This window comes from Anomaloglossus baeobatrachus, chromosome 2 (assembly GCF_048569485.1).
Source record: "Anomaloglossus baeobatrachus isolate aAnoBae1 chromosome 2, aAnoBae1.hap1, whole genome shotgun sequence".
Taxonomy (NCBI): Eukaryota; Metazoa; Chordata; class Amphibia; order Anura; family Aromobatidae; genus Anomaloglossus; species Anomaloglossus baeobatrachus.
The window spans coordinates 651,769,808-651,782,611 of record NC_134354.1 but is presented as its reverse complement, the minus strand read 5'-3'; the positions used below and the strand labels follow the sequence as shown (position 1 = coordinate 651,782,611).

At 45.7% G+C, this 12,804-nt stretch overlaps 1 protein-coding gene across 2 annotated transcripts in view; it reads left to right on the top strand.

The window, feature by feature from the left end:
• The first annotated feature begins 1,330 nt into the window (after positions 1 to 1,330).
• Positions 1,331 to 12,804, top strand: part of TIMELESS (timeless circadian regulator) — a 215,369-nt gene continuing 203,895 nt past the window's right edge. For both annotated transcript variants that reach the window (XM_075337008.1, XM_075337010.1), the window contains exon 1: positions 1,331 to 1,438. The gene's annotated coding sequence lies outside the window, so the exon portion shown is untranslated. The remainder of the gene's footprint in view (positions 1,439 to 12,804) is intronic.

The following is a 12,804-nucleotide window of genomic DNA, read 5'->3' as shown; positions in this document are numbered from 1 at the left end:
CTCCCCCCAGTCTCAGCCTCTGCCTCCCTCCAGCCTCCCCCCAGTCTCAGCCTCTGCCTCCCTCCAGTATCTGCCTTTGCCGCCTCCCCCCCGCATGCGCAGATCTCTGGTCTGCATTAGAGACACTCCCACGCTCCTTATGAATCCACTTACCTGCTCCAATGCCCGCCGCCATCTTCCTGGCTCACGTGAGTATCCTCTTCTGACACCGGCTTCCATCACGGCGTCCTCCGCGGCGTCCTGCTGTGAGCTCTGCATGTGACGTCCACACAGCAGTGGACGCAGCACAGAGGAAGGAGCTGATTGGCGCGCGCCTGTGACCCCGGAAGTGCAGCGCCGGCAGTTCCGGGGTCAATCAGCTCCCTGTGCTCGGCGGCCACAAAAAAAAAATGTAAAAAAAAAAAAAAAAAAAAAAAAAAATTTTTTTTTTTTGCTGCCAGAAGGTGCCGCCCCTCACAATCTGCCGCCCTAGGCACCGGACCACGGGTGCCTAATGGTAAATACGGCCCTGCATACAACAATCATTAACAGTACAAGACAGACTGGTATAGGAGGAGAGAGGATGGATAATATGGATGTCTTGCTGATAATAATGTGGTAGCCCAGCTAATATGGGCACGCCTCTGATAACATGGTTGCCAAGCTGATAATATGGGTGCCCTTCTGCTAATAACGTGGTAGCCCAGCTGATAATATGAGCGCCTCGCTAATAAAGTGGTAGCCCAGCTGATAATGTGGTAGCCCAGCTGATAATATGAGCACCTTGCTAATAACGTGGTCACCTCAATGATAACGTGGTTGCAAAGCTGATAATATGGGCACGCCTCTGATAACATGGTTGCCAAGCTGATAATTATGACGTGATAACACAGTTGAGAATATGGGTGCCCCTCTATAACGTGGTAGCCCAGCTGATAAAATAGTTGCCAAGCTGATATTATGGGCGCCCCTCTGATAACGTTGTCGCCCCGCTGGTAATACATAGTCGCCGTCACCCCCGGGCGCCGCTCACACCTCACGTGCAGTCACCGAGCCTCACAGCGAATTACCCGCCAACTGCGCGCGGACTATTCCTCTTCCTCCAGCCGGCCGACTTCTCTATACCTTGTGGAGGGGGCTGTAGGAAGCTACTCTTAACTAAAACCCTATGAAGGCATTTTTCGTCAACTTTTTTTTTTTTTAAACAATACGAGTTGTGTAAAAACTGATGACTGAGCAGACACACTGAAGCACTAAACTTTGCTCCCCCTATTTTCCGGCCACAATTGGTATGGTCCTGCGCAGCTCTGACACTGAATTTCCCGCGCTCTGGAAGCCGCCGCTGCTGAGACCGGAGCCAGATACCGGAGTGTGAGGAGGAAACGGCCGCTCCGGAGTGTGAGGGCGGCGGAGGCTCCTGTAACGTGTCCCCAGCTCCCCATAAACCGTAATGATGCAGGTCAGTGAGTGTGTGAGTAGTGTCCAGCCCGTGGTCACAGGTCGTGGTGTCCGCACAGCCCTGTATAAGGCTCAGCTGTAGTGCGGGGCTAGTTATACTTCTGTAGTGCCGTATTCTGGCTTCTCTGCTGCGTCCTGATAGGAGTGAATTAGGCTATTATCACACAGGGCGTTTTTTGCTCATGCTTTTTCTGCAGCAAAACCTCATTTTGCCAGGAAATAACCTGCAGTTTTGCCACTTTTTTTTACCACAGTTTTGCACTTCCTAATTGCTTTGTATGGGTGAAAAACTGCAACAAAAATGGAGAAAAGAATTGACATGCTCATTCTTTTAAAAACGTAGTGAAAAACAAGGTGACTGACAGGAAAAAACCGCAGGTGTTACATGAGATGTCTGGAGTTGCATAGGCTTTGCTGGGCTGTGAAGACAGCATATTATTAGCATGGATTTGCATATAGCCAAGGCTAAACCCATGATAAAAACGTCGTGTGTGACCATAGCTTAGGGTACGTGCCTCCTATCAGTAATAGCAGCGTTTTGGACACTAGGTGTTTTTGCTGTGTCCAAAACCCTGCATTGTGCAGTATAAGCACAGTGGACGGGATTTATAGAAATCTGCCCTCTGTGCTTCATGTCACCGCAGCATAAACTGATATGTGGTGCGGCCATGTCACTTTATGCTGCGGAGACGCAGATGTTCTCAACAGGGAGGACAGAAACCACAGTGCCCCAAACCCTGATAGTGGGCATGGACAGCAGTGGTCTCCTGTTGAGGACACTCACGGCCCTACAGAAGAGGACACGGTGCGCCCAGGACAGTACAAGCTGCGTTGTACAGTACAAGCACAGCGGATGGACTTTTAGAAATTCCATACTCACTCTGCTGTTTTTTTCCGCTGTATAAACTGACCTGCAATGTTGGCTTCCCGAGACGCAGCATGCCAATTTCTCTAGCGGAGCTGCTCAGTCTTCTGTAGTTTCTCCATACACTTGCATTAACTGCGGTAAATCCACAGACTGCAAGATTCATAAGCATTGTTAGGCCATATGCACAAGTTGCGTTTTTTCTTGCGTTTTGGTTGCGTTTTTAACTGCACTGCGTCATTGACAAAATGCATGCGTTTTGCTTCCCCAACAAAGTCTGATAAATCAGAAATTCCATGCGCACGGTTTTTTTTTTAGGCAGCGTGTTGTTTGACAAATATTTGTCAAAATCATTGCCTAAAAAAAAAGCAGCATGTCACTTCATTGCGTTTTGTGAACATTTTCCACCCATTGAAATATATGAAGTGTGTGTCAAAATACAACCAAAATGTTTAGCTGTTTTGGTTGCATTTTGGATCCGTTGTCAACAAAAACGCAGGTCACCAACTTTTCTCCTTTTTTTTGTTTTTTCTCTCTCCGCTTCATACTCACCGATCACCATTGCAGCTGTCACACTGCTCCCTCGGCTTCTCCTGCTTCTGAAAGTGCCGGCTGCTCATTAGGCTCATGTCATATTCACTGCTTCCCCCGCCCACTAGCGCCTATGATTGGTTGCAGTCAGACACGCCCCCATGCTGAGTGACAGCTGTCTGATTGCAACCAATCACAGCTGCCGGTGGGTGGGTCTATATCGTACAGTATAATAAATAAATCATTAAAAAAAAAACGGCGTCCGGTCCCCCTCAATTTTGATATCCAGCCAAGATAAAGCCTCACATCTGGGGGCTGGTATTCTCAGGCTTGGGAGCTCGACTTTATTGGGAGCCTTCCAGCCTAAAAATATCAGCCAGCAGCTGCCCGGAATGGCCGCATCCATTAGATGCGCAAGTCCGGGGACTTTATGCGGCTCATCCCGGATGCCCTGGTGCGGTGGTAATCAGGGTAATAAGGAGTTAATGGCAGCCCATAGCAGCCACTAAGTCCTAGATTTGTCATGGCAGGCGTCTGAGACAACCCCTCCATCAGTAATCTAAGTGAAAATAACACGAACATCCAAAAATCCTTTATTTGAAATAAAAGACAAAAACACCGTCTTTCACCAATTTATTAACCCCCAAACACCCCTCCAGGTCTGACGTAATCCACACGAGGTCCCATGACGCTTCCAGCACTGCTACATCTGACACTCGCATCGAGCAGCCATAGAGCATGACTGCTCGCTGTGAACTCCACGCAGCAATTTAATTGAGTCGCGCTATCAGCGGTGACATCACTCAGGTTAACTGCAGCCACAGGACCGAGTCTTCCACTTGTGACAGCAAATCACCCTAGTGACCGAAGTGAGCCATGCGCTCTGCGGTGCCGTCACTCAGGTGTTTTCCAGTCACAGCTGGAATCCTTCACCTGTGACCAGAGACAGAGCCGCGCGATGAGAATGAACTCAGGTGAATCTCTGACGTCACATCTGCGGGCCCCGCACTACTGCCTGTGTCGCAGCACTGATGTCAGAGGGTCATCCGAATTCATTCTCATTGTGCGGCTCTGTCTTTGTCTGCTGTCAGCGGCCAGTCATGCTCTATGGTGCTGCTGTGACAGGACAGGGATGTAGCAGAGCTGAATCAAGTGGGACCGCACTGTCAAAAAACGCATCCAAAACGCATGCGTTTTGGATGCGTTTTTTTGTCAATCGCAGTGTTTACAGTTGTCAAAGTCTGCCAGAGGGTGCATATTTTTTTTTTTTTGTCAAATCATGAACGCAGCGTGCGGACATACCCTCAAGTGCGTAAACGCACATAATACATATGCAGTGTTGGAAGTGTCAAAGTTTAGTCACACATGATGTAGATGAAGGAAGTTGTTGAAAGCAGTGGTTAGTAATGTGATGTTTGTTCCCGTCTCATTTATAATAATATAATAATCATTTATAATCATTTATAATAATAATAACATGGAGTCCCCCGTACCTTTGCTAACTAGCCAAGGTAAAGCAAACAGCGACGTGCTGGAATTACATGCTGGGAATTGGCCAATATCCAATCTTCCCAGCCTGTTAATATCAGCCCCCATATACTGTACCTACGCTGGTAAGCAAAAATGGGGGGGGGGCTTAATTTTTAAAAAATTACGGCATTGATTCCCCCCACCCCCCCCATTTTGTTAATATCAGCCCCCATTTGCCTGAAGTGGTTAACAGGCTGCAAATACCTATGGTTATTTGGCCCTCCCCAGCCTCAAAATATCAGTCCACAGCCGCCCCAGAATTGACGCATTCATTAGTTGTTCCAATTCTGGCACTTTACCCAGGTCTTTGCCACTGCACCAGGGCAATCAGAATCGGGGGGGAAAAATTTGGCGTTGAGGTCAGCTGTGAATTATCAGCTGGCATCAAGCCCAGAGGTTAGTGACGAACAGGTGTCTTTCAGACACCCCCATTGATAACCACCTCAGTAAAAATCTTGAAATAAAGACACAAAGTTTTATTAAAAAAAAAAATACCGTTGTTCACCAATTTATTGTAATAAAAAACAAAACCATGACGAACTGCCATAATTCAGGAAACTAGCTGTAGTCCTCAACAAGGATCCTGCAAGATCTAAAGAGGAAAAATAAATAAATAAAAACATTCACCAGTTTAATATTAACCCCTTCAGCCCCAGAGCCTTTTCAGTTTTTGTTTTTTACTCCCCTTCTTCCGAGAGCCGTAACTTTTTTTATTTTTCCGTCAATCTTGCCATATGAGGGCTTGTTTTTTGTGGGACGAATTGTACTTTTAATTGAAACCATAAGTTTTACCATATGATGTACTGGAAAACAGCAAAAAAATTCTAAGTGTGGAAAAACTGCAAAAAAGTGTGACCGCACAATAGTTTTTGGGATATGTTATTCACAGTGTTCACTATATGGTAAAACGGATGTTTAATTGTGATGTCTGAGGTCGGTGCGAGTTTGTAGACACCAAACGTGTAGGTTTACTTTTATCTAAGGGGTTAAAAAAATTCACAAGTCTGTCCAATAAAAGTTGCGCACATTTTGCGCCATTTTCCGAAACCCGTAGCGTTCTCATTTTTCGGGATCTATGGCTCAGTGATGGCTTATTTTTTGCGTCTCAAGCTGACGTTTCTAATGGTGCTATTTTTGCGAAGATGCTACGTTTTGCATTTTGCGCAAAACTTGCGGCAACCAAAAAAACGTAATTTTGGCGTTTGGAATTTTCTTGCCGCTACGCCGTTTACTGATCCGATTAATTGGTTTTAGATTTTGATAGATCGGGCATTTCTGAACGCGGCGATACCAAATATGTGTATATTTTTTAATTTTTTTTTAACGCTTTACTTTTCAATGGGGCGAAGGGGGGTGATTTGAACTTTTTAGTTTTTTTTAATTTTTTAAAACTTTTTTTTTTATTTTACTAGTCCCCCTAGGGGGCTATAGCGATCAGCAATCCGATCGCTCTGCCCTATCTGTATATCTCAGCTACAGAGCTAAGATCTGCAGATATGGTGCTTTACTCTCCGTGCTGGCATTATGCCGGCACTGAGAGGAAGTGACTCGTTAGCTACAGGCGTCATCACATGACCCTGTGCTACCATGGCAACAACCAAATGTTACGTGATCACGCACGTGACTTCCGGTGGGGGTGGCGGTAAGTAAATGTAATGGCTGCGCGCATATACATCTCGCTGCCAGACTTTGGCAGCAAGATGTAAAGGGTTAAATGTTGCGAGTGGAAGCGATTCCACTCGTAACATGCAGGCACACATGTCAGCTGTTGAAAACAGCTGATATGTGCGTGGATTGCCGCAACCTGCCCACGGCAGGGGGCAGGGCTTAACCTCACACGCTCCATGACGGATAGACCCGTCATTGGTCGTGAAGGGGTTAAAGGGAACCTGTCACCAGATTTGGCCTGTGGCTACCAACACTATGCTCTTATGTACAGCATTCTAGAATACTGTTTATAAGACCCCAGGCAGCTCTGTATAATGTAAAAACACTTTTTTATAATTCTCACCTAGGGGGTGGATTGGTCCAATGGGTGTTACTGCTCTCTGGTCCGACACTTCCTCCATCTTCTGCGATCTCCTCCATCCTCCTGCTCTGCCTCGTGCATGACGGCTGAAGACAGATCAAAGTGCTGTAGTGTGCACGCAGAGCAGATCAAAGAACGCAGTGGAGCCTTCTCTGTCAGTGACGCCGGATGCGTCATGCATGGGGCTGGGCAGGCGGATGGAGATCGTAGGAGATGGAGGCGTTGCCGGACCGGAGAGCAGCAACACCTAGTTCAGTATTATAAAAGTGTTTTTTACATTATACAGTGCGACCTGGTTTCTTATATATAGCGTCTTAGAACGCTGTATATAAGAGCTCACTGGTGGTGGCCGCAGCTTATAGGGGCCAAATCTGGTGACAGGTTCTCTTTAATTAAGAAAAATCCCAGCAGATCTGATGTAATCCAATGGATGTCCCACGACGACCATGGCATCTAAAGTAGAACCTCTGGAGTTCTGTCCTGAGAACCCAGCCCCCCTCTCTGCTCTGTATTTTGTAATGTGTGGTCACTTATGGAGGGTGTGGGGGGGACTTATGCTTTTCTGGCAGTGTGATATGGCACTCAAACCATTCCAGAAAAATCTGTACTCCAATATGGCACTCCTTCCCTTCTGATCTTTTGTACTGTGCCTCAAACACATTATACACCCACATATGGGGTATTGGCATACTCGGGAGCAATTGCGTAACAATTGTAAAATTTGTTCTCTCCTTTTACCACTTTTGAAAATTATAAACTTGAGGCCAAAAATTTTTTTATTGGGAATTTTAATTTATTCAGCAAAATGTTATACAATTCTGTGGGTTAAACATGTTTCCTACACCTCTAGATAAATTGCCTGAGAGGTGTAGTTTCCAAAATGGTGTCACTTAAGGTTTTCAAAAGATTTGACATGTCAGGGGCTCATCAAAAGTGACATGGCATCTGCAATCTATTCCAGCCAAAATAGCGCTCCAAAAGTGAAATGATGTTCCTTCCCTTTTGAGCCCTGCCGTGTGCTCAAAGAGTCGTTTTCAACCACATACGGGGTATTGGTGTACTCAGGAGAAATTGCACAACAAATTTTTGCATAGAACGGAGATGAAGACAATTCTTCTTGGAGGTGAATGTGTCTTCCTCTAGGACGGGAGCCATCCTCACCCACAAAACCATCTAAACAGAAACGTATATCTGTGGTTTCATTTCCAGAGTCTTCTCTGCTTCTGAGAATAATTACTCTATTGCCGGCCGACAATTATTGGCCGTCAAAAAGGCTCTGGAGGAGTGGCAATACCTACTGGAGTGGGTAATGCTTCCTGTAGTAATGTACACTGACCTCAAAAACCTGGCCTACTTAGAGTCGGCTAAGAGACTGAACCCACGTCAAGCCCGTTGATCGCTGTTCTTCACCCGCTTTGCTTTTGTGCTCCATTACTGGGTGGATTAAAAGAACATCAAGACGGATGCACTTTCCAGATCCTTTTTGTCTGCCGTCCAGGAGGAGAAGCCTCAACACATTAGCGTGCCCTCCAAGATGCTCAAGGTGGCTCTACTTTTCGTGTCTCCAGTTCCTCCCGGAAAGATGTTTGTTGCTGAAGGAGGCATGTTCTTCGTTGATGTAATTCCTCCAAGTTGGCCTGTATTGCTGGACAGAAGAAGTCCATTCAGCATTACTGTTGGCCAACTCTGTGTCAAGACATTGTGTAGTTTGTTTCAGCCTGTCCTGCCCACTGCTTGTTTTTTTCCGCAGCAAACGCTGACCTGCGGTGTGGCTTTCCAAGCTGCAGTATGTCAATTGTTTGCTGCGGATTCACATGCGTCCTCCGTAGGGAGAACACAAGCGAGAGACCGCAGCGCACTGAACCCTGATCATTGGTACGAGCAGCTGTGGTCTCCTGAGCTCCTGCGAAGGAGACTCGAGGCCCCGCAGGTCATGACCCGCTGCATCCAGAACTCAGTGAGTCCTGATCGTGGGCACATACCCTAAGGATTATGTATATTATACAGTAAAGGGGGCTTTACATGCTGCGATATCGCTAACCATTTCTCGTCGGGGTCACGGTGTTTGTGACACATATCCGGCGTCGTTAGCAACATCGCAGCGTTATTAATTATTATTATTAGCGTGTAACACGTACGAGCGACCTTAAACGATCGCAAAAGAGACAAAAATCATTGGTTTTGGAGAGGTCGTCCAAAAACCAAATATCGTTGTCTGCTTAGTAGTGATGTTGTTCTTCGTTCCTGCAGCACCACACATCGCTATGTGTGACACCGCAGGAGCGACGAACATCTCCTTACCTGCGTCCATCGGCAATACGGAAGTAAGGAGGTGGGCGGCATTTTCCAGCCACTCATCTCTGCCCCTCCTTGGCTATTGGATGGCTGCCGTGTGACGTCGCTATGACGCTGCATGAACCGCCCCCTTAGAAAGGAGGCGGATAGCCGGCCAGAGCGACGTCGCTGACCAGGTATGTGCGTGTGACGCTGCCGTAGGTAATCTTCGCTACGGCAGCGATCCACAATATCGCACACACAACGGGGGCGGGTGCTATCGCGCACAACATCGCTAGCAATTGCTAGCGATGTCGCAGCGTGTAAAGCACCCTTTAGTGTTAAAGTCTCTTCCTGTATTAGCTCTTGTCGGTGACCACATGACAATTACCAGATTTGTTACTACTTAAAATAACCTGGTGAAAACAAATACCTGCTTAACGAGAACAATCCGTTCTGGGACTGTGCTTGTTAAGCAAGTTACTCGTTAGGCAAAGCAAGATTTCCCATAGGAAATCATTGCAATTTGGACAATTCGTTCCACAACGTGTTAAATGTCCCATCTTGGTCCCCTATTATATCATTCCACACGTGTACAAACACACAGAAACTCACACGCACATATGCTCACCTTACCTTCCGTTCCATCGCTGGTCTCCTGGGACTTGCTGTTCTCTGGTACGAGCTGTGTATCGGGTTACCATAACGACGAGGGAGGAACCTCCGCTGCCAAAGTGCTGACCTCAAAGGCAGGAGCCGCTTGCCTCTGATTGGCTAGCGCGCTGCCTTTGAGTAGCGGTGACAGGAAGTTCCTGCTTCGTCGCTATGGTTGCCGATGCACAGCCTGGAGTGGAGCGGAGCGGCGAACTACAGGACCCAGGAGGCTGGTGATGAAACGAAAGGTACACTATATTATATTATATGCTCACCTTAACGTCCGTTCCATCGCAGGCCTCCTGGGTCTTGTAGTTCGCTGCGAGGATGTCGCGATGTACCCGGGAACTACAAGAACCATGAGGCCAGCGATGGAACGGAAGGTAAGGTGAGCATAATACTGTATGTACGTGCGTGCGTGTGTCTTTGTGTGTGTTTTGTGCATGTGTGTGTTTTGTGGACTGCAAGTGCGGGTCAGAGCGCGGTGGATGGACGGAACCAGAAGTGTGTGAGGTGAGTATTTTGCTCGTCCAGCAAAGCTTTCTCATAAATTGAGTTACAAATTTACAGAAGCTTTGCTTGTTAAGCGAAATTCTCGTTAAGTGGGTTACTCGTTAAGCGAGGTTCCACTGTAATTCATTTAACTTCTACCAAAAATGTCACAGCAGTTCTTAAAATATTACACAGATCTATTTTAAACGAATGACATGACTAACGCTGCCACATGTACACGTGGATTGAAGAGGATGTTCTGTCTTTGATTATCTATACTTCTGATTACAGCGTTAGAAGTGATCAGATGAAGCTCCCATGTTTCCGCTTTCTTTATGATTTCACTTATCTTCTCACGTGTTTCCAAGCAAAGACTATTTGCCATTGGCAAGGCCGCTGGTTTCAATATCTCCAGAGACTGACCTCCTTTTTTTTTTTTCTGTCTTCTTCAATAGACACGTGTATAATGATTTCTTAGTTCATTTTTATTCAAATCTCTACAAGTGAAAATAAGACTTTCGTCAACACAGCTCATGACAGGGCTTCTGTGATGATAGCTGATAAAAACGTGACTGAGAAAGGCTTATAATAGCAGTGAAGGCACAGTTCTCTAATGCTACATGATATCTTGCTGATTAGTGATCTGAATGATGTCAGTATTGGGGTCCAACTATTAGCCTAATGGCGCAATTGAAAAATGATGTGGAATATGTTGGCACTATATAAATAAAATTATTATTTTGTAGGTGATAACTTGCAATATTGGAAATACAAATATTTTGGCTGGGGCTACACAGTGACATGTGTTGCACAACTGTAATGCTCAGACTCAATCCCAAAAAATTTGCATAAATTGATATTGTAAAAACAGAAGTTTCATAGACTTGTATTGAAGTCTATGCCAAATAATTCCGTGCATATTGCGAGCAGTGACACAAAATCCTAAACATGAGAACATCCATATGATTGCAAAGATATGGGCCTTGTTTTGCTATGCTAATTTTTCTGACCTTTACTAAGAAACTGTTGCTCACTTGGTCAAAATACAGAGTATACCCCCCCGAGAAAAACTAAAGCGATTTTATACTGGTGTTGATACAAACATAAAAGGAAACTGCAGTGATTGAGCTTCATTGGCCATACATAACCAGGAAGATCTCCCATCTGTGTTGTCCATCGCCCAGAAACCAAAGTTCATTCTGAGTATTTTTTTTTCTGTCATATCATATGGAATGTAGTGTGTGTTTTTTAAATAATTATTATTATTTTTATTTATTTTTTTAACCTCTTCATTCTATCCAGCAGATATCTGCTGTAAGACTTAATTCCCACCATCAGAATCTGCTGAGTTTTTCATGCTGCAGAATTTCTGCATCATTTCTGCACCTTAGTTTACTTGCTTTTGTTTTCATAGCATTTTTTTGTGCGTCTTTAATGCTGCATTTTTATTGCCTATTTGACTCTGCGTTTTGTCTCAGATTAATGTAATTCTTTAAAGGGAACCAATCACCAGGATTTCCTATATAACCTAAAGCCAGTGCAATACTGGTACTATCATTCTGATTCTATACTTGCCTTCAGGCTATGTGCACATGTTGCGTTTTTTTTCCGCGGAAACGCTGCGTTTTGAACTGCAGCGTAACTGCATGTGTTCAGCTTCCCCAGCAAAGTCTATGAGAAAGCCGAAAAATCAATGCACACGCTGCGTTTGTAAACGCAGCGTTTTGGATGCCTAAAATCGCTGCGGAAAAAAAAGCATGTCACTTCTTTTGTGCGTTGTAGCTGCGTTCTCCACCCATTGAAATCAATGATGTGGGTCAGAACGCAACCAAAATGCACTTGGACTGCATTTTTGTTGCGTTCCGCATGCATTTTTGTTGCGTTCCGCATGCTTTTTTGACAAGCAAAACGCAGGTCTTTTCAGTCTCTGTCAATGTCGGTCAATTTCTGTCTGGATGTCGGTGAATCTCCCTCTGTCTGTCGGTCGGTCTCTTTCTCTGTCAGTTGGTCGCTCTGTCTGTCTCTCTCTGTCAGTCGGTCTGTCTATCTGTCACTCTCTCTGTCCGTCAGTCAGTCTCTCCCCCTCTCTCATACTCAGTGATCCCCGGCGCGGCGCTGCATGGCGTTCACACTGCTCAGGTGGCTTTTCCTCTTTTGAAAATGCCGGCTGCTCATTATTCAATCTCGTATTCCCTGCTTTCCCCCCCCACTGGCACCTATGATTGGTTGCAGTCATACACGCCCCCACGCTGAGTGACAGCTGTCTCACTGCAACCAATCACGGCTGCAGGTGGGCGGGTCTATATCGTGCAGTAAAATAAATATGTAATTAAAAAAAAATGACGTGCGGTTCCCCACAATTTTGATACCAGCCAAGATAAAGCCACACGGCTGAAGGCTGGCATTCTCAGGATGGGGAGCGCCACGTTATGGGGAGCCCCCCAGTCTAACAATACCAACCAGGAGCCGCCCGGAATTGCCGCATCCATTAGATGCGACAGTCCCGGGACTTTACCCGGCTCATCCCAAATTGCCCTGGTGTGGTGGCAATCGGGGTAATAAGGGGTTAATGGCAGCAGCCCACAGCTGCCACTAAGTCCTAGGTTAATCATGTCAGGCGTCTCCCCGAGATTCCTTCCATAATTAACCTGTAAGTGAAAGTAAATAAACACATACACCTGAAAAAATCCTTTATTTGGACACATACCCTAACTGTCTATATGTGTGGTCGTAACCATGGATATCTAAGCTACGTTAATGCCCTGCACATGAGATAACTGACATAGCTAATCAGGAGAATTATACTACATGTCTAATCGGAGTTATTTGCTAATAATATTATTACAACTATTACATTTTGTAATATGATCTTGGGGATGGGAATACCCCTTTTAAATAATTCTCCACTAATTCTTTGTAAAAAGGCAATTTGTATTATTGCAGCTTCACTGGGGGCAGATGGTCACGAGTCCTGGTCTTTGTACTGTGAGGC